This window comes from Maniola hyperantus, chromosome 7, assembly GCF_902806685.2.
Source record: "Maniola hyperantus chromosome 7, iAphHyp1.2, whole genome shotgun sequence".
Classification (NCBI taxonomy): domain Eukaryota; kingdom Metazoa; phylum Arthropoda; class Insecta; order Lepidoptera; family Nymphalidae; genus Maniola; species Maniola hyperantus.
The window spans coordinates 11,171,300-11,193,234 of record NC_048542.1 but is presented as its reverse complement, the minus strand read 5'-3'; positions in this window follow the sequence as shown (position 1 = coordinate 11,193,234).

The following is a 21,935-nucleotide window of genomic DNA, read 5'->3' as shown; positions in this document are numbered from 1 at the left end:
ACGCCATTTTGAGGCTACTTTTTCCTTTAGGTCCATTATCCAATACCTAAAGCGAAATTAATTATGACTTTATGACATAATATTTTTTGTTTATAGGGTTCGTACCTCAAAAGGAAAAGGTGGCTTATAGCACATGTAAAGGAAAAAATCCAAAAACCGTGAATTTGTGGTTAAGTGCATCACAGAAAAAATTTCAATTTTCAATGTAAGATTACTATACCAAGGGGGTATCATATTATGCAAGGGCACTTGTAGATTCTTAACAGATTTTTATTTATTTTTACGCATAATAGTGTGGCGGTTACCACAATAGAAACTAGATGGCGCTGTTCAATCGATGACGTAGTCCCGAACAAATGTACCGCCGATAGTAATCGCACTAACGGAGTTTTCTGCAATCTGGACTATATATAGAAGTTTCAAGACATAACCGTCGGCCCAGCTGGCGCTACCGAGCACAACCAACCGCTCGGTGGGAGATCTCCCCTTTGGTACGGTCGAGCCTGCACACCGCTCCCGTACATTGGTGACCCCGACGTGATCAAGAACGGTCGCACACCTCAACAACCGACGAAATCAAGAATGGTCGCACACTACAACAGCCGACGTCATCGAAGATCAACCGCACACCGCCGCACTCCGCACTGCGCACTCAACGTGATCAAGGGTGATCGCATACACCGCAACACCTTTGGATCACACACCGCAAGCCGACGTCTCCTCCAACTCCAAGTCTACAAGCAGCAACAGCAAGCACATCGAGGCCTGTGAGACGGATGTAGCCACAGCTTCGGGGCAACAATGGCCCTGCACTCCATCGCCAGCTACAAGCGTCCTGGTCTACCGCTTCTCTGGATGGTTAGCAGCCATTGCCCTTCACACGCCTTCACGCTACAACGCCACCTCTCTTCACTGCTTCACACTACGCGTTCATCTCGGAGGAGAGTGATGTGGCGGTTACCACAATAGAAACTAGATGGCGCTGTTCAATCGATGACGTAGTCCCGAACAAATGTACCGCCGATAGTAATCGCACTAACGGAGTTTTCTGCAATCTGGACTATATATAGAAGTTTCAAGACATAACCGTCGGCCCAGCTGGCGCTACCGAGCACAACCAACCGCTCGGTGGGAGATCTCCCCTTTGGTACGGTCGAGCCTGCACACCGCTCCCGTACAATAGTTTCTGATTTATCTTACAAAATGTCGAAAAAATACGACAGTAGTACGGAACCGTCGGTGCGCGAGTTTGCCTCGCACTTGACTGGTTGGTGGTTTTTCTAAATGTAACCGTAGACCGATTTTTTAATGTCGCTTATAATTTTTTGTATTATTTCGGTGTTACATACATAATATATGTACATACGGGGTAAAACCGGAACCTCCTCTTTTTGAAGTAAACTAAAACGCTGATTTATGCCTATGAACATAATAATATTATAAATGAAAATAAGTTGAATTAGTGCTATTAAAAGATTTTCACTTGAGTGAAAATACGTTTTAAATTTAATAGATTATTTAATATTCAGACCAAAGCTTCGCGATAAAAACTAAGTAAATAGAGTTAATGTTTAGCTGAAGGTCTCGGTGGATTCGATACCTTAATAAAGAGAGTCGGTCTCCTAGTAATACAGGTGCTTTGGAAATATTTACATTTTCGTTTTTCTGTCGTAGGATTTTGTTTTATGAGCCACTGGGAAATTAAAAGCTTTAAAATATTCCCGGGAAAGTATAAATCTATATTAGTGTCTGGGTATTATTTAGGTACAAGGACTCTATAATACTTTAGGTAGCTAAAATCAGTTAGAAAGACAATCTAATCCGCCCCGGCTTTGCTCGGGTAGAATTCCTGAAAACCCTTACTTAGTAGGGCAGGTGTGCGTTGTAGAGAAAGCCTGCATGCAAAATCTTATGTTTCTAGATCCAGAGTTTAGTTTAATATTTTAATGTGGCTAATTCCATTGTACACAATCTCTAAACTAAACTAAAATGTCACTCCTAAATCTATTGCTATCCCTTATGTAATGTTGCTTGCGGAAAAGGATGGAACTAGATTTAGGCCTGTTAGTTTAGTTTAGTTTAGAGATTGTGTACAAGAGAATCGGCCCCATAGTTCACCTTTCATCTTCAACTAAGCATAAAGCTTGTGCTAGGAGTGGGTACGATAATAGTGCAACGGGTGGGAATTGAAAAGCTGACCTTTCGGATTTTATCCGCTTCATAATACCCGTTGAGCTATTGAGGCTTTTTTCATTGATTGAGGCATTCAGTAAGTTTATCCTTTTGTAATATATTTTATTTTTATTTCAGTTCAATTCAATTTAATTCAAATCATTTATTCAAAGTAGGTACTATTGTAGGTACTGTTTTTGATGGTCGGGATACAGATGATAGAGGTGATAAATTAGTATATATGCTGAGTTGCTTGTGTGCTATATGTGTCTTTTGTAGAGAATATCAAAGGAAAAGCATCTATTCTTTAATGCCAATAAAATTCTTCAAAATGGCCGCTTGACGGAAGGAGCTCGGAGCCCGCGGGAGAAATCTCTTTTCAATGCGGAGGTGAGGGTAATGATGGTGCTATTTCTGCTTATTACGTTGTCAATTACGGGGAAAATTTGTTTGATATTTTCAGGGCTGCGTGAAGCAAGTCATTGTGGGGTAAATGTCCCCTTAACGACGGTTTTATTTTGGGTGGAATTTTGTCACATATCGTGTAGGTACCTACATCAATTTTGACTGCAGAGTTCATTTTTATAAAACATACATAATTAATACTTAAATAATTATAGGTTTTGTACATATTATTACTGTTATAATATGTTATTGTTATTGTGTCATAATATAGATAGGTACAATCTATCTGGCGATAGCGCTGTAAGTGGGCGTAAGGCTTATCACTTATCTCTACGTACTAGGTACTAAGAAGGTACACGTAAAAAGAAGAGGCAAACGCGACAGAAAAGCCATTTGTCCTTGCAAACACATAAGGCACTTACTGATCTTTGTGGTGTAAAATAAAATAAGTAACTTTTATTCATTCATACTTTCAATGCAGGGTATACTTGGTCAAGCAAGGCACTAACTTGTACTATTATGTTCAAATTTAAAATATGAAATACGGAAACTATAATGCGGAATTAAAAGTATATTTTAATATAATATTATTATTAGCTGATACTCGCCCCGCGTAGGTACGCGTGGATTTAGGTATTTAAAAATCCCGTGGGAACTCTTTAATTTCCCGGGATAAAAAGTAGCCTATGTCACTCTCTAGGACTTTAACTATACCCATGCATAAAATCACGTCAATCCGTTGTTCAGTTGCGACGTGATTGAAGGACAAACAAACACACTTTCGCATTTATAATATGGGTAGTGATTAAATATTTATTACCTTGCTAAATAGGTACAACACATAGGTACCTACCGATTTATTAGGTTTACTTTATATAAATAAATTATTTTATAGAAGGAACTAGCTATAATTTGAACGTAGGTAGGTAGGTACCTCACCTCAATATCGAGGCAGGCTCCAGTTTCGATGACACGCTTTCGGAATCCCTTTGATGTTGTCCATTAGCAAGGACGTATGCAGCCCACATGGCCTGTCACAAAGACTGAAATACTAAAACAGATCCTATCGAAAAAAGATAGATTTGGGTCTATACTACTTTATAATATTATACTATACTTAAATACTTATATTTTTCTATTTCTCTATTGAGTTGCTAGTCCAACAAGAATCTGTAAGATTTCTTAATGTGGGATGGACAACAGAATCACTTTAGTTTCTATGTTAGCTTTGTTCAGGGAGAATGTCTACTAAGCTATGAAAGTAAGACTATTACTAAGCTTTGGGTCATGGGTGGGTTTTATTCTGCGTAGGTAATAGCTACACACACTATAGGAAGGCAGCCTTAGTGAGGGGGGATCTCAAGTACCTATTCAGTGTAATGGAAAACTATCAACATTTAAAGAAATTTACTTGTTTGTTCATATTATGTGAAATGTCTCTCCTAAATTAGAACTAAAATGCTGTGCTGTGTTACCACATTTTCCTTTTCCACATTTTTGCAGCGCCCGAATTAAAACTCATAATATTTGTACGAAATACCTACCATGCGTTGGTAGTTTATCACAATACTAGCGACCCGCCCCGGCTTCGCATGGGTGCAGTGTAGATACTAATGTGGTGTCAGTGAGTTTTAAATTTTCCTAGGGATCTCTAATTTTTTGAGACTTAAACTATACATATAAACATTCCTCTTGAATCTAAGTATCTATTGGTGAAAACCGCATTTAAATCCGTTGCGTAGTTTAAAAAATCTACGCGTTCATACATACATGCAATATACATACATACAGAGTACAGACGCGGGAAGCGAATTTATTTTATACTATGTAGAGATGTAAAGATATAAAGATAGATATAAAAGCATAAACTGACTGACTATGGTGAGTAGCTAAGATGAATAGAATAATTCCTCTAAGGTGAGTAAGTATGCAAAAAATCTTCTTCATATACCTCCATACCACCTCCATACTTTTAATATACCTACCTATTGTGTAGATACTTTTTATTTAAGAAGGTCGTGTTCATCTATACTTAGTTAAAGTTTATAATGAAAATTATTAGAACATAATTGTTTTTTTCTATAATTCAAATAACTTGAGAAGAATAAAATTCTTATTCCATTGTGCCGTTGCTCTCAAAAAATTGACATTACGTTCACGTAGAATCAATAACGCACGCGGCAGGCTGTTCTAGGCTCGTCAGATATTTCTTGTTGCGCGCGGGAAATATTTTGCTATTTCCTATTTGAAGCACGCGTTCTGGTACGCTAGGTACCTATCTTCCTGTACTTAGTATTTCTCATATAATAGCATGTTCCCGCTATGTTTCGACGAAATTCATACAATGAACAGACTGTTTTGAGAGTTGATATCACTAGTAGGTACCTACTAATATTCTAAATGTGAAAGTGTGTTTGTTTGTTGGTTTGTCTTTCAATTAAAGACTTAGGTAAAAAGTAAAGTAATGGTAAAATATTCTTTACCCAAACCAAAACAATAGAAATAATAACAAAGATGTTTACAAGTGCAATAGGCGACCTTATCGCTAAAATAGAGATCTCTTCCAGACAACCTTAGGCTAGAGGATTTAAATAATTAAAGAAAGCGGAAAGGATGTACTAATACATACATAGGTGTGAGTGACATAGGCTACTTTTTATCCCGGAAAATCAAAGAGTTTTCATGGGTTTTTTTAAACTTAAACCACACTGTACGGGCATTAGCTTATATCTAATCATGAAAACCAGACCATCGACTTTTCCCATTTGCATTTAGGTTTTTGGAAATCCTGTGGGAAGTTTTTTACTTACCGGGATAAAAAGTAGCTTATGTTCGTCACCGAGATGCAAGCTATCACTGCACCCAAATCTGTTAAGCAGATGGGCCGTGAAAATGTAACGGACAGACAGATAGGTACACTTTCGCATTTGTAATATTATTATGGATTATGTAGATTTATTAAATATAATAAACATTAGGACTGGCAGCGGGTTTTGCTTGCGAGCGAGCGGTCAGATAGACTCTCATATGCACATAGAAATAGTTCCTTCCCGCATTACATATGTACCCTCATGAATATTCCACGTCCAAAGAGATTTATTACGGCCGGTTTTCCGTCATTCCGCAAATTTATGCTCGCCGGTTTGAATTAGATTTGTGATGCGCGTCCATGTTCCGATGTTCTGAGGTTTAATGGCCACGGGAGTTGGGACATCCGAATAGACGCTGCACTGATAGTAATGTATTATGAGTAACTTTATCAAATAAATTGTGCATGTAAAGCTTTTAATTAGGTATCTATCTGCTTCTTCTAGTGCCATTTCCTACCGGAGGTTGGCACCCATTAGGCTAACTTGTTTGTAACTTTTGTTCACCGCTTGCCTAAACAGTGACTCATGTTAGTTGTAGAGCTCTTTGATTTTCCGGGACAAAAATTAGCTTATGTCACGGCCCCGGGACGCAAGCTGTTTTTGTATGAAATTTATTCATAATCGGTTATACAGATGGGTCGTGAAAAGCTAGCAGACACAAAGACACAGACACCCTTTCGCATTTTAATGTGGCAGATAAGAATTCATTTAAATTTTCATTTTCATTCATTTAGGTAGGTAGGCCTACCGTGCCTTGCGTACCATAGGTAACTAAATGTATTCTGAAATAAAATGTTACATTACCTCGTATATTGTTATCTAACTGTTCTACCAATTTCAAATACAATATTTGGCTGGTTAAGTTATCCTGAAATAGGACCTAAAATTGACAGAAGAAGAAGACACTTGAAACTTGAAAATCACTTAGCTATTACTTATCTAAAAAATTATAATAAACTTTGTCTGTATTAGTCCATATTGCTTGAAATACATTTCTGTTAATTTATTTATGCAATATTTATCCAATCAAATCCCATAAATCAGTCTGCATGTAATATGCATGTAATACATGCAGACTGAAGTATTTGTTTTTATTTTTTTAATGAGTAGGTACCTATGTACTATATACTATAGTACCTAAATAATATGTATTATCATATCTAGACTAACGATACTGTAAGGTAGTATGAGACGTTATAAAATCAGTTGAACATAGATAGAACATTTATATGGTGAGGTTTATACTATACATCTGAATTTATAGGGATACCAAGACCTTATAAATCGCGCTCGCTGAAGCGGCAGTATTGGTAAATTCACTGGATATGCCACATTACTAAAAATAAAAGTAAGATGGGAAACATCATATTATTATCTAAGTATCTACTACTACTACTACTGAAGCGGTGATTTCCGGGCATGCACCTCTAACTTTTCGAAGTTTGTACGTTTTGAGCAATTAAATATAACTTGCTTTAATGGTGAAGGAAAACGTGAACGAAAGGGGAAGGTGAACGAAACCTGCATGCATGAGAGTTCCCCATAATATTTTCAAAATTGTGTGAAGTCTGCCAATGCGCACTTGCCCAGCTGTTATAGTAGCTTAGTAATTTCATCGTCAGTAAGTAACTCGTCGCCTACCGAGCACGGGTCTCCTCTCAGAATGAGAAGGGTTCGGCCATAATCCACTTTACGGACTTTTTGGATTGGCAGACTTCACCTACCTTTGAGACATCTAACAAATAGTGAAAAAATGTTATTTATAAGTTAGATTTTGATCTCTTCCTGGTATTAAACATCACTGTACGAATGCCAACGATAACTCTTGCAGATGTTCGATATTTTCCAATACGACACGCAGATAACGCGCGCTCACTGAATAGCAACTATCCAGTTGAGCAGTCAGTACATATCGGGCGTTATCTCCAGTTATTATTGACGCTTTTTACAGAAAATGTTTTTGTAAAGAGGAAATGGCGGAGACGGTAAAGTTTATTCAACAAAAAGGGCTTTATGGGATGGTTTTTTGAAACGGTATATTTACCTGTTCTTTCAGGGCTTCTTTATATTTACAGGGTTAGGTGAAGTACCTACTAACAGCTAAGATTTTTCAGGCCCACGCTGCTTAAGCCATTAATATGACAACCTATCAAAAATAGTTCTAACAGATTCCCACGCTCTATACATATCTCTATCATTAACAAAACAACTGAAGCACTAAAGTCTGTCTGGTAGCTTATATATAGTAATATTTTAGTGTTTTTAGAAACCTGGAACACTATGGAAAAAGTAGCTTGTTCTTTTTATAATCTCACCTGGTTTTGATGCTAGATTTATTTAATATCTACTTAATACCCAAATTTATAGTCAGTGAAATTCTGCAGAGTTTATATTTATGAGACCTGGTCAATACAACAATTTAAAACAAGATAAATGCATAGAAATATGGTAAGCAATCAGCATACGTAATTACAATCAACATAATAAGTCAACAAAGTACTTAATACTTGATTCATCTAGGTGAACGTCCTGATCAGTCTAACCAATAGTCCCAGGCGCTAGGACTTCGAGGTCGCGACTAGCTGCACTTTCGCCAGGATGTGTCCAACGGGCCTCGCGCGAGAGAGGCACCGGCGTACGTTCTTTAGAGTTCCCGGAGCCTCTCAATAACGCGCGGAGGAGGGCCACCGAGGGGGTTTGAGTGGGTAGAAATCCCACATAACCCGATTGGGTATCTTTAGAAGATTTCCCCCTCGAAAAAAAAAAAAAAAAAGGTGAATCAACCCAAGTGAATCAAGACTATACGGCACCATATTTTTATGTTAAAGAAAATCTACGTGCAAAATTTCAAGTTTCTAGACCCTGCGGTTTGCGCTGCACTTCGACCAGTCAGTTTCTACGTTTTATATACAGATTTCAGTGTAGCTCAAAATTCAGGCACCAGTTTCGATGACACGCTTTTAGCAGCTCTTTGATGTCGTCCATTAGCGCGGATGTATGCAACCCGCAGGGTTTCTCACACTGACGGGAACATTGAATTCACAGGTTCACTACGTTTGATATTTTTTTACATTCCCTAATAATTACACAGTGATGTTTTAATATTGGTATTTTAAACTGGTAATCCCGCACTTGCACACTTAAAAAAGCGTGCCGGTTTGTAATTGGATGTACACTCTTTTTTTTTCGCTGGGCATTGTAATTTTTATTTCATGTGTATTATCTGTTGGCAAACCAATAAAATAAATTAAACTTCTGCGGGCTTAACCTACCCTAGCAGAGAGAGAGCCTGCGAGGGTACCTTCGTTATTTTATAAAAGCTGTAAGTTTCTTTGAATATTGTCCCCAATGCGAACGATCAGCGACTATGACTTTTGGATCTTGGTGGCTTTGGGAGACAACAGGTAACAAAGGTGTAAAAAAGACGTCAAAGTATAATTTTATTTTTTATTTTCTTCGGAATAGTATGAGAAATCACGTCTTGCATTGCCAGCCACTTAGAGACGCCAGACCAAGAGGTCTGGCAAGAGTCAGACACCCTTAAACTTTAATAAATTGTCAAAGTTCAAGGATGTCTGGCAGGGGATTGCCACGATTATAAAAATAGTTATTGCAAAAATTGTTAAGTAGGTAGGTGTTACTAGGGACAGGTTAAAAAGGTTTTTGATTATTTGGCACTGCTATGTGAAAAGTCTCTATTTATTTCGAGTTAAAACGGTAGGTACTACGTTGTCACATCAAATGTACTTTCTCACTTCACGAACTTACACTAATATTTCATTTTATGGAATCAACACACCTATGTACTCCTTTCCATCGCAACTTCATCCTACATGTATTTTTTATAATTTTTTAGTGTTTTACCTACACTTCAAGGAAATTACTAAATAATTTTAAATACATATCAGAAATTGCGTAACCGGCAGGAATCGAACAGTCGCTTCAGTACTGAGAGAACATACGTATCACAAATTTCGTCACTGGCGGTAAGCGAAACCGTGGCCAACTCGGCCACGGTTTCACGGTCAAGGCATCGGGTGCGAACCCAGAAGATGCAGGTTCGATTCCTGCCGGTTACGCAATTTTTGATATGTATTTAAAATTATTCATCCTACGTGCATACTATGAACAAATACAATTCATCTTAGGTATATTATGAGTATATTCCTACCCATCCTACCCATATTATTAATGCGAAAGTGTGTTTGTTTGTTGGTTTGTCCTTCAATCACGTCGCAACGGAGCAACGGATCGACGTGATCGTGCGTACGTGCATGGGTATAGTTAAAGACCTGGAGAGTGATATAGGCTTTATCTCGGAAAATCAAAGAGTTCCCACGGGATTTTTAAAAACCTAAATCCACGCGAACGAAATCGCGGGCATCAGCTAGTTATACCTACTATAAAAATTTACTACTTTTACTACTAATATACCTACTTCACTAGGTGGATAGACGACATCAGTCGAGTCGCAGGAAGCCGCTGGATTCAGGCGGCGCACGTGACGTGTGGATGTCCCTACAAGGGACTAATGTCCAGCAGTGGATGTCTATCGGTTGATAATGATGATGATGATTACTAATATGTAATGTAAATGCGAAAGTGTGTCTGACTGTTACCTTTTACAGACCCATCCGTTTAATCGGTTTTGATGAAATTTTGTAAAGGTAAAGATAGTTTGCATCCCGAAGGCGGACATAAGTTTCCTAACTCACGACATTTAGCAACATAACTTTGAAAGGTTGGACGTACCCTGGATCGAGCTTCTTTCTCTCCGAAGAGGAGGCCGAAACCTTAACCACTAGGCACTAGGCCTACCTAATGCTACGATTTCTAAAATACATAACGGTATTAAATGTAGAGATTGGCCTTTCAAATCTAATTCAGTCCTACGAAGCATAAATCCACGGCAGGACGGAAAGCCGGCCGTACAGTAATAAATCTCGTGGGACGCGGAATATTCATGAGGGTACATATGTAATTTGTTGGAGGAACTATTTTTATGTGCATATGTAAGTTTGTGCCGTTGTGAGGAATGTTAAATTCATTTAAATATCGTACAAAACAAATTACTGGATCTTTTTTAGGGTTCCCTACCTCAAAAGGAAAAAAGGGACCCTATAGTATCACTTTGTTGTCTGTCTGTCTGTCTGTCGTGTCTGTCAAGAAGACCTATAGGGTACTTCCCGTTGACCTAGAAACATGAAATTTGGCAGTGAGTAGGTCTTATAGCACAAGTAAAGGAAAAATCCGAAAACCGTGAATTTGTGGTTACATAACAAGAAAAAATTAAAATGTTTTCATGAATAAAGAAATAATATTTTTAATATAGTTTTTTTTAAATAGTATTTTTAATTTTCAAAATAAGATAAATATACCAAATGGGTATCATAATAATATGAAAACTCTTTACTTGTACATTCTAAAACTGATTTTTATTTATTTTTAACTATAAGTAATAGTTTTTGATTTATCGTGCAAAATGTTGAAAAAATACCGCTCCTCCTTTATCTCCAAAGTTTACTCATCGAAAAATCTGAAATAATTATGGTCATTTACTTATACTTACATATACCTAAGCCAATAATCAAGGTATTATTAACTTCAGGTAATGCCCAAATTTCGTCCACGTCGACTTATGTTTTTAAAAATCCCATAGGAACTCTTTGATTTTCTGGTTTAAGACATTTATTGTTCCATAAAGAAATTTCCACTTACATGGAACTTACTGGCTATTAAAAAGTGGGTTACAAAATTGTATCTTAAAGCGCACAGTGAATACATGGTAGGTACTAGGTACCGAATTAAAATAGGTTAAGTAGGTAATCATAGGTTATATACATTTCTAATTTCTAGTAGGTACATGTTAAGTATGATATTATTTTATAATAATTACACTAGTAGGTAGTTTTAAAATTTTAAAGCACCATCATAACAAAATTATACCGACGCATCGCGGGTCGATCGACGGACGACGCGAGCCACGGCTGATTCACTGCAAAGATTACATAGATTCATTCAAAACTAGTTACTAGATGTGGCAACAAAAAATATTGTTTCTACTTGATAAGTTAGCAATTAATTTCATAAGATTATTTATGTTTAAGTTTTACTGCTAAAATGGGCTTTGAGTAGTTTTTTAAAAATGTTTACACTTTTGCAATCTTTAATATTTTTAGGAAGTTTATTATACAATTGAGCACTTTCAAAAGTAATATTTCGTTTACCATAATTAGTCCTTGGTGGGCGTAAGATTATATTGTTGGCACTTCTTAATCGTTGTAATTGAGGATATTTATTTTTAATTGTGAAGGTTATATTTGAATGTATTTCTTTTGATAGTAGTTTTCGGATTAAGATACAAGTGTAATATTTGTAAGTATTAGTTATATTCATTAATTTAGTTTCTTTATATATTTTTTCTGTTGATGTTAAGAAATCATAATTGAATAAAACTTTAATCAATTTATTTTGTGCCGTTTGTAGTACTTTAAGATTAGTAATAGCGGCTGATCCCCAGACTTGGATTAGATAATCTAAGTGGGGTTTTATAAGGGAGTTATAGATTAAATAACGAACTTTATGGGGTAAGCAGCGTACAATACCACGAAGGGCTCCAGTTAGAGATATTAATTTTGTTTTAATATTTTTAATGTGTGGTTTCCATGTAAGCTTATTATCTAAAGTTAGACCCAAATATTTTTCACAATCTGACCTACTAATAGTAATATTATTTATTTTAAGTGGTTCAAAGTCGTTATTTTTTTTATTTTTAGCTGCAAATATTACATAGTGGGTTTTGTTTACATTAAGGGTCAGCAAATTACATTGAAACCAGACATTAAGTAAGTTAAGATCATTTTGGGCGTCCTGAATTATGTCTTCAATTTTATTTCCATAATAAAACAAGGTGGTATCATCGGCATACAACGACAGTTCTCCTTTTAGTCCAAGTTTACTTATATTGTTTATGTAGATCAGAAATAATATAGATCCAAGAATCGAGCCCTGAGGAACTCCATAAGTTATTAATTTATGTTTGCTTTGGTATTCACCAATCTTCACTATTTGAAAACGATCAGTTAAGTAGGATTCAAAAATTTTGTGAGCGTTATTGGTGATGCCTATATCTTTTAATTTGTTCAGTAGAATTTTGTGGCTAACCGTGTCGAAAGCTTTTTTTAGATCTATGAATATGCCTAGGGCTATTTTCCTGGCGTCTATATTATTTTTTATTTTAGTTACTAAGTCAACAGTAGCAGACAGTGTATTGGATTTCGATCTAAATCCGTATTGTTTGGGATATAAATAATCAATGGAGTTCAAGTAGGATTCTAGCCGATTGTAAATAATTTTTTCAAAAATTTTGGACAATACTGGGAGTACAGAAATGGGTCGATAGTTGCTAGGATCTGTTTTTGTTCCAGATTTATAAATAGGTGTCACTTTAGCTATTTTTTAGAGACGCAGGAAAACTACCATTTTCTAAACAGGTATTTACGCACCTAGTAAGTTCGTCAGCTATAGAGTTTTTAATGGATTTTATAACTTTAGTATTTATGCAATCGATTCCAGAACTTGTATTAACATCTAAGTTATTTATTATTTCAATGATTTCTTTTGTTGTAGTAAAATTTAATTTACTGAGGCCAAAATTAGGATTGATATCGGTAGGTGTTGCATTAGTATAAATTTTGTTATCATGGTACTTTGTTTGAATAGCCTCTGCTAGCAATAAACCAACAGTCGAAAAAAAATCATTAAAATATTCACAAATTTCCTGTCCATCTTTTAATTCCTTATCCCCTTTTTTCAGTTTAGCTGGTATTGATACTTCTCTTATCTTATTGTTTGTTAAGCTATCTATTAGGTCCCACATCTTTTTTGGTTTCTTGTTACATGCAGAGAATTTTTTGTAATAGTAATTACTTTTCATAATTTGTATTTCCTCTGAAACTGTTTTTCTTTCTTTTACGAGTTTTTTCTCAATATCTTCATCTTTCGGGTTGCTTTTATGTTGTTTCCAAAGTATGTTTTTTTGATTTATTTTATGTATTATGCTTTTATTTACCCAGTCCTGTTTTGGAGGGTTAAGTATTTTAGTTTTTTTGATTTTGCATTGCTGAATAGTTTGTGTTAATTTATTTTCAAAGTAGTCGTAGTTGATATTTTCGTTGCTATTAATTTCTACAATTTCATTGAGTTTACCATAATCAATAGTTTCATATTCTATTTTTCGTTTTGGTTCTGGTTCATATTTATCTATTTCGAAGTATATCTGTTTGTGGTCTGACATTGAGGATTCAATAACGGCCATGTGAAACTGGTGACCCTTGAGATTAGTTGATACATGGTCAAGCAGGGTTTTTGTTTGTGGTGTTTCACGAGTACAGTGTTCGATATTGATCTTGTTGATAATTTTAAAACCGTTTTCTTTGAGTGTGTCCTTATAATCTTCTACTAAGTTGTCGGGGGCCAATAAATCAAAATTAAAGTCTCCAAAAATTACTGCTCTTCTCTTGCTATTCAATTGTATTGAGAGGGTGTCTAAAAAGTTTTTGGCGTTTGTTCGGCCAGGTTTATATATAGCACCAATATCTACCGATAGCTTTTCCAAATGTATCCATAAGTAGTGGTTATCATCTTGCGAAAGTTCTTCAATTAAATTATGTTTTATTTTATTGTTAGCGAAAATCGAGACTCCTCCTCCAGTTGTTGTTTTTCGGTAGTGATAGTAATGGGTATATCCCGGTATATGAAGTCTTTTGGCCTCTTCATCGCTTTTAATCCAAGTTTCTGATAAAATTATAAGATGTAGTGCAGTTTTAAAGGAATCCACTATACATCGTAGCTCGTCAAGCTTTCCTGGTTTAACTATGCTCCGCGCGTTGGCATACAAACATTTCAGTGATTTTTTATTAGTTTTCAAGCCATCATAATTGTTTAAGAGTTGGTATGTAGTGGTTTTGGTTTTATCTTTTTTGTTGCAATTTCTTAAAGCATGTCGTTTTTTGGAAGAGAGCTGATAATTTTAGGCACACCTTTGATATACTTGATTCGCAGGCTGTCTTCCCCGTTTGCAGTCCGACGTTTTAGTTCGTCTCTGAGATTTTTAAACCGTGCTTGTTGGAACGGTGTTTGATCCGAAAAGATTGTAATTGCCTCGTTCTTCAACTTATTTCTATTTCGAAGTAAAATCTTTGCTGTGTGTTCAGAATCAAAGCAGCAAATCATTAAAGCTAATGGGACGATTTTCATTAGGTTTATATTTCCCGATTCTTATGATTTTGATGGGTTCAGGGCTATCTTTTGAAATTGCTTTTATAATGTTCATCACCTCAACCTTGTCTTTTTTCTGTCGATCTCTAAAGTCAGTGATTTGTGGTTCCGGTATTCCAGTTATTATAACATTTTTCTTTCTCTGAGTCTGATCGGTCATTTCAGCCAATATATTACCATATGAGTCTTCAGCAGTCATAGGCACTTCATTCGGTGATGATTTTAATTTTAGCAAACCACACTCCAATGAGGCTATTTTTGTTTCCATTGAAAGTGTAACACTGGTAATATTTTCTATATCAGCTTTAATTTTGTCGTGTTCTGTAGCTATAGTTATTAATTTTTGCTCTGTCTTGCTCATACCACATTTGATTTCTAACATTTGATCTTTTATATTTCCAATATCATTCGCTAATTTCGTGGAGCTTTCCTTTTGTGTGTTTATAGATGACTAGCTGATCCCCGCGGCTTCGCCCGCGTAGATTTAGGTTTTTAAAGATCCCGTATAGCCTATGTCACTCAGGAATAATGTAGCTTTCTACTGGTGAAAGAATTTTAAAATCGGTTCAGTAGTTCTAAAGATTACCCCCTACAAACAAACTTAACGACATTACCTCTTTATATAATACTAGCTGATCCCCGCGGCTTCGCCCGCGTAGATTTAGGTTTTTAAAGATCCCGTATAGCCTATGTCACTCAGGAATAATGTAGCTTTCTACTGGTGAAAGAATTTTTAAAATCGGTTCAGTAGTTCTAAAGATTACCCCCTACAAACAAACTTAACGACATTACCTCTTTATATAATACAACGGGCCGTGCAGCAGAAATCGTAATATTTTAATTTCGCCATAACTTCAAAACCAAACGTCCAATTTTAATCATTCAAAGACCAAATATTATCTCCATAAACTGTTCTTAGTGATGAAATCATTTATTTTGATAAGGATTAATAGCATGAGTAAAATAAACGCGTTTAAATGTAGTCCAAAAAAAATTCAAGATTTTTAAATAAAAAAATGGTTGCTGTGCCTCACTCGACATAGATGGGTATAGTGTGTCGCGGACTTTTTTGTAGATATTTATAAGATCTACAATTAATTAGAACATTTTATGGTTCTATCTTTTATAGTTTAGGCAGCGTACGCAAAATAAGTAACTTTTCTGGTTGATTTTTACACCTTGTGTCCGAAAAACCCAAATTTCTTACGGAACCCTATTTTTTTCCAAAATAAAATATAGCCTATGTTACTCGTGGATAATGTAGCTTTCGAATGGTGAAAGAATTTTTAAAATCGGTCCAGTAGTTTTTGAGCCTATTCAGTACAAACAAACAACAAACAAACAAACAAACAAACAAACAAACAAACAAACAAAGTTTTCCTCTTTATAATATTAGTGTAGACAACGGGCCGTGCAGCAGAAATCGTAATATTTTAATTTCGCCATAACTTCAAAACCAAACGTCCAATTTTAATCATTCAAAGACCAATATTATCTCCATAAACTGTTCTTAGTGATGAAATCATTTATTTTGATAAGGATTAATAGCATGAGTAAAATAAACGCGTTTAAATGTAGTCCAAAAAAAATTCAAGATTTTTAAATAAAAAAATGGTTGCTGTGCCTCACTCGACATAGATGGGTATAGTGTGTCGCGGACTTTTTTGTAGATATTTATAAGATCTACAATTAATTAGAACATTTTATGGTTCTATCTTTTATAGTTTAGGCAGCGTACGCAAAATAAGTAACTTTTCTGGTTGATTTTTTACACCTTGTGTCCGAAAAACCCAAATATCTTACGGAACCCTATTTTTTTCCAAAATAAAATATAGCCTATGTTACTCGTGGATAATGTAGCTTTCGAATGGTGAAAGAATTTTTAAAATCGGTCCAGTAGTTTTTGAGCCTATTCAGTACAAACAAACAAACAAACAAACAAACAAACAAACAAACAAACAAACAAAGTTTTCCTCTTTATAATATTAGTGTAGATAATATTAGTGTAGATTAGTGTAGATGTTAATAATGCCATCATCTCAGCCATTTGTTTTTGTATATCTGTTAACTGATCATTTACATCGCTCTCAAGGCAATATTTTCGTTTACTGTGGACAGTAATGGAAGGTAAGTCTGAAAAAGGCTTACCTTGAGTGCCTATGTTCGATAAATTCGGCTGAGAACCACTGCGCTCAATGATTTTGCCACTTCCAGTAGGTGAGCGCTCTTGATTCATGTCGTACAAAGCTTATCTTCGTGGGTGCGGGTAAATATTTTAAGAATAATTTGCGACACGTCCAACTTGTACGCTCATCGATGACTGATTTTCGGGGATAAAACCTATCCTCACTCTTGAAAACTTCACACACTTTTTGAGAACATTATGTTCTTCTACTTATTTTGCTTTATAGCTTTCAGTAGCAGTAACTAAATCTCAAACTAGAGATACCTAAATTTTGCAATTTGTACCTATTTATAAAATATAGGTAACTATAATAATTATATCCTTGATCCTAAACTTTTACTATCTATAGCTTATAAATCTTCCTTACATGTATTCCAATGTCCCCAACTCCTGCTCCGATAAAGCCTGGAACATTGGAACATGAGGCTGTTCGCATCACAAATCAAATTCAAAGTGACGAGCATAAAACGGAAGGGCGGAAAGCCGGCCGCAATACGTCTCTTTGGACGTATTAAATTAATCTCCTAGGAATATTCAAGAGGAAACGTAGTAACAGAAACTACCTATTTCTAGCTATACGTATGCCTACAGTGCGTATAGGACCCTAATTGATAGGCCTGTGAAGTAATAATGATGAAGTAGTAATGATGAAGTAGTGAAGAGTAGGAACATAATTACATACGCATTTTTAAAGTCTCCTTCACGGCCATCAGTGAACGACAAAACGTAGAAAGCGCATCTCTAACAATTATTGCCATTACAAAGTTGGGGTCACAAGCTCACGTCTGTTGAACACGTAACTTCAATCTTATTCAATTAGTGTAAGTCGCAACGACTACACTACTGAGCACGGGTCTCCTCTCAGAATGAGACGGTTTTAGGTCATAGTGCGAATTGGCAGACTTCACACACCTTTGAAAATATTATGTAGGTTTTATCACGATATTTTCCTTTACCGTTAAAGCAAGTGATATTTAATAGGTTCAAACGCATTAGATCTGAAAAGTTAGAGGTGCATACCCGGGATCGAACCTCCGACCTTCCGAATAAAAGGCCGACGTCTTCTCGCAGCCTATCACTAGGCTGCGCTCATCTTATAAGTATAGGTACTATCACCGCTCATCTTATAGACTATCATGGAACAAGGATAGTCATAAATAAATTTTCAATACGAGTATAATAATCGAAGTAAAATTTTCCAATCATCAAAACTAAGTTTTACTGTTTACCTAAAATGTATAACTGAATTAACGTTTTTCGTCTCACTTTTTATACTTTCTTACTACGAATTTCAACAAATAAATGATTTCATACGACTAAGGTAGGTTCCCGATTTATTACTTCAGGAAAAAAGTTAAGGAAATAACGTCTCGGAAATTGTATTAACACTCCGTAATTGGAAAGTAATAAAGAAAAATTCTGCTGGCAACAATATTAACAACACTTCATTCTAAGACTTCGTTACTCGTAATGGAATGCTGAGGAATATTTTGCAAACAATTTTTACGGGGTTATTGACGAAACAAGTTAATCTTTCATAACATTGAAAATGTTTTACATTACTTACTTAATACAAAACTCTTTGTAAGATGTTCTAAACGATGGCAAGAACCGCATTCGTATTCTTCCTTTTATTTCTCATTATTTTATTCATATTATTACCTACTTACCGAACTTTCGGAAAATTCGCCCGAACTCGAATCATTTGCCAAATGCCGCTAATGGAGCCATACCATTAGAAGGTAATGTAGATATATTTAGAGATGAATCTAAAACTAAAGAGGTTTTTGGATATTAATTATTAAAAAAATTGCCCTCAAGTCGAGATAATGAAGTACCTAGTAAGCAGCTGCTCTAATAAAATTAATATCTAAAGTTAAAGTATTTAGACAACAATAACAACGGCTCTAATTCCTCGAACTGGTGATTAGTTCTGGACGTCGGTTTCGGCTGGGAAATTCGTGGGCCTTAATTAAATAAACAAAATCACCTCCGTAGCGGCAAGGCGATTATTTTATTTGCCAAACCGTTACTATTGATTCTCGACTAAACTTTATTCATAAAATTTACAGTAAGTAGCTTCGATTACGATGCTACCCACGCCAGACACCCTTAAACGTTAATAATTTATTAAACTTTGAAGGCAGGGGATTGCCATCTTACAAGTGTCTGGCAATGCATAAGGTGATTGTGACGTGAATACTATTCTAAAGAAAATATACAAAACATTAGACTTCATACTTCGACGTAAGATTTTTTTACACCTTTATTACCTGTTATTTCCCAAAGCCACCATGATCCAAACAAACATCCAAACTAACGTTCCTCTCAGTGTTGGGGACAATACGCAGAGAAACTTATAAAATAAGGAAGGTCTGGCATGCGTTGGCTCTCTCTCTATAATATCATTATAATAATAATTCAAGCATCTTTATCAACTTTGTCAATTTCAGTTATATTTTGTTCATTTCGAGTTTGTTTCGAATCGACTACAAATGGTATATTCTTGTTTAATTTATTTTAGAAAATTGAAAGGGGCTTTGTTCATAAGTCCTCTTTTCCAAGTCCCGTTCCGGGGTAAATTAACTTAGCGGAATTTATCAAAATTATTCAGTGCTATTTGTTTAACAGTTCTCGGCGCAAAGTTCTTAAATTGATTTAGTTGTTTTAACTGTTTGTTAAGACGAGCTGTGTTTAATTTGAAAGACGTACTAAAGAGTTATGTACCTACTAATTTGTAACTGGTAAATAACATACCTACTAACAATTTTGTTTTGTCGTTTGTTTTTGTTATATTTTGTAAAGTTTGCCTAGGTAAGTTTAAAAAAAAAATAGGAATAAAATAGCTGTGTGTATCATTATGACGTGTAGATGCGGAAGAAATATATGTCCACCATCTTTTTTTGCACGCGACTTCGTCTGCGGTATATATTAAATAAGTATATAATTTACAGCCAGTTACTTTTGAAAAAAATAGCCTCCTAATGGTGAAAGACTTATTAAAATCGGTTCAATAGTTTTAAAGTTTATCGATTACAATCAGACAAATATTTTTCTCTTTATAATGAAGGTTATTATTTAGGTTAGGTTAGGTTAGGTTTAGTATGCCCGTCATTTTGGAGATGAAAATAGATCTAATTTTCGTTATCAGAAACCTCATTTGTATGATATATCGTAGACCTTTTATATCGTAGTTAGCCGCTAGGAGCTCTATTCATTCTGCCACGCACCCACATACTCGTATTTTACGCTAACTCTAGAAAGCGAGTTTTAACGCAAAAATTTACACTTGAGGATTTACAGACAGCAAGCAAGTGCGGAGATGCACTGGAACGAAACACTCAGGCAGTAAAGCCAAGATTAAAACAAGATCTAAAACGGTTAGCTCTAATCCCCAGCTCTGGCGCTTTATCCGCTTGACGTACGCACGCACACGCTTTTAGGGTCCTTAGAGTATATAGGTATAACATAGCCGTATTCGAGGCTACATTGTATGTGTACAGAGTTACAGAGATCTGTATATCGATCCTATAGAAGCCAACATGGACTAACATGGGGAATGCCGATGTTGATAGATATAGATTTTTATCCATCACAAGCAAGAGGCCGGGGTTTTTTTTTGTTCGAGGCTGGTGTGGCCTTTGAGAATGGTGAGAGCGAGTGCTGAATGTGCGTAAAAGAGTGAGGTAAATGCTTTGAGTTTGAGCTTGAGTTTGAACTGTTGCACAAAGTGGATTAAGGCATAATATGGTATGTCTTGTGTCTGTATGAGTTGCACACTATAAGTCAAAATAGAGTCATCAAATTAATATTTTTTTTATTGTAAATATCTATAGTGTATACCTACTCGTAGGTATAGTACGCGATAGGTTGAAATGGCAATCGGGGAGCGAGCGCCCCGCACACCCACACAGCCACAGAGCGCGGGTGATGTGTGGGTGTGCGGGGTATCCCCCCACCTCATACCCCCATTGCCATCTCGGCGGTCTGTCACGGACTATAGGTAGTTAGTTGAATCAGGAACGGCTGTTAAATACCAGAAATTTTTGGACATTATACCTAATCCATACAAAGTATAGTAAAGTTTTTCTTCTGTACGTGCGTAACTGCGTATATGAAGCGAATAGAGCGGCTCCGAAGTAAAGCCGGGGCTTAAAGTAAAGCGCTTTAGCTCTTCGCTTTAATCTTAGCTTTGCCGACTCCGTGTTTTGCTCAAGTAGGGGCCCTTGCTATAACTATTAGCTGGTAACTATGAGTTTCATTTAGAAATTATACTTATTTAAAAGAAATTTAAACGTAAAGTTGTAGTGGTTAAGAAAAAGGGAGAAAAAGATAGCTCTTAAAAATTCAAAAAGTATGATGTAATGAAGCCACGTCTGTTCGAAATGCCAATCTAAGAAAGTGCTGAACGGATTTTTTGTTCATGCTTTTAATACTAGAAGAGAATGACTCTCGGAAAAAGCTAGAAAGTAAATACGTAGGTTTATTATTTACGCAATATGATAATAATATTATTTAACTATCTAGAATGTTACTAGAAAGTTGAAAGCCATACATACTATCTAGCGAGATCCCGCGCTTCGCTCCCGTGGGTATTTTGAAAAATCCGGTCTTTTCCCTTATCTAAATTATAAAGAGAACGTCTTTAGAAAATTTTAGCTTTTTAGATAGGTTCGTTATAGGGTTTGGACTGGGCGTTGATGTTAGTGACTATGCGCCTAAGCACTTTTTATTCTGAGATCCATTTTCAGTACCTAGTAGGCCGGCAATGGGTTGAGATAATGATGATGATGACCTTGGCTGTAACTACACAATTTTATGCCAATAAAGAATATAACCGGCCATTTTAACTGTAAATTGTAAAGATTAGAGCTAAGTGTAACAATAACCAAGCCTCTAAGCTGCAACTTGCAAGGTAACCCGTCGGCCGGAGCTAGTCTCGCAGAATACGCTGCCTCGTTTTAGCAGCCAACTGGGAACACATTAAATTCACTGAGTAGCTATCTGGTGGAAAGGACGAGCGA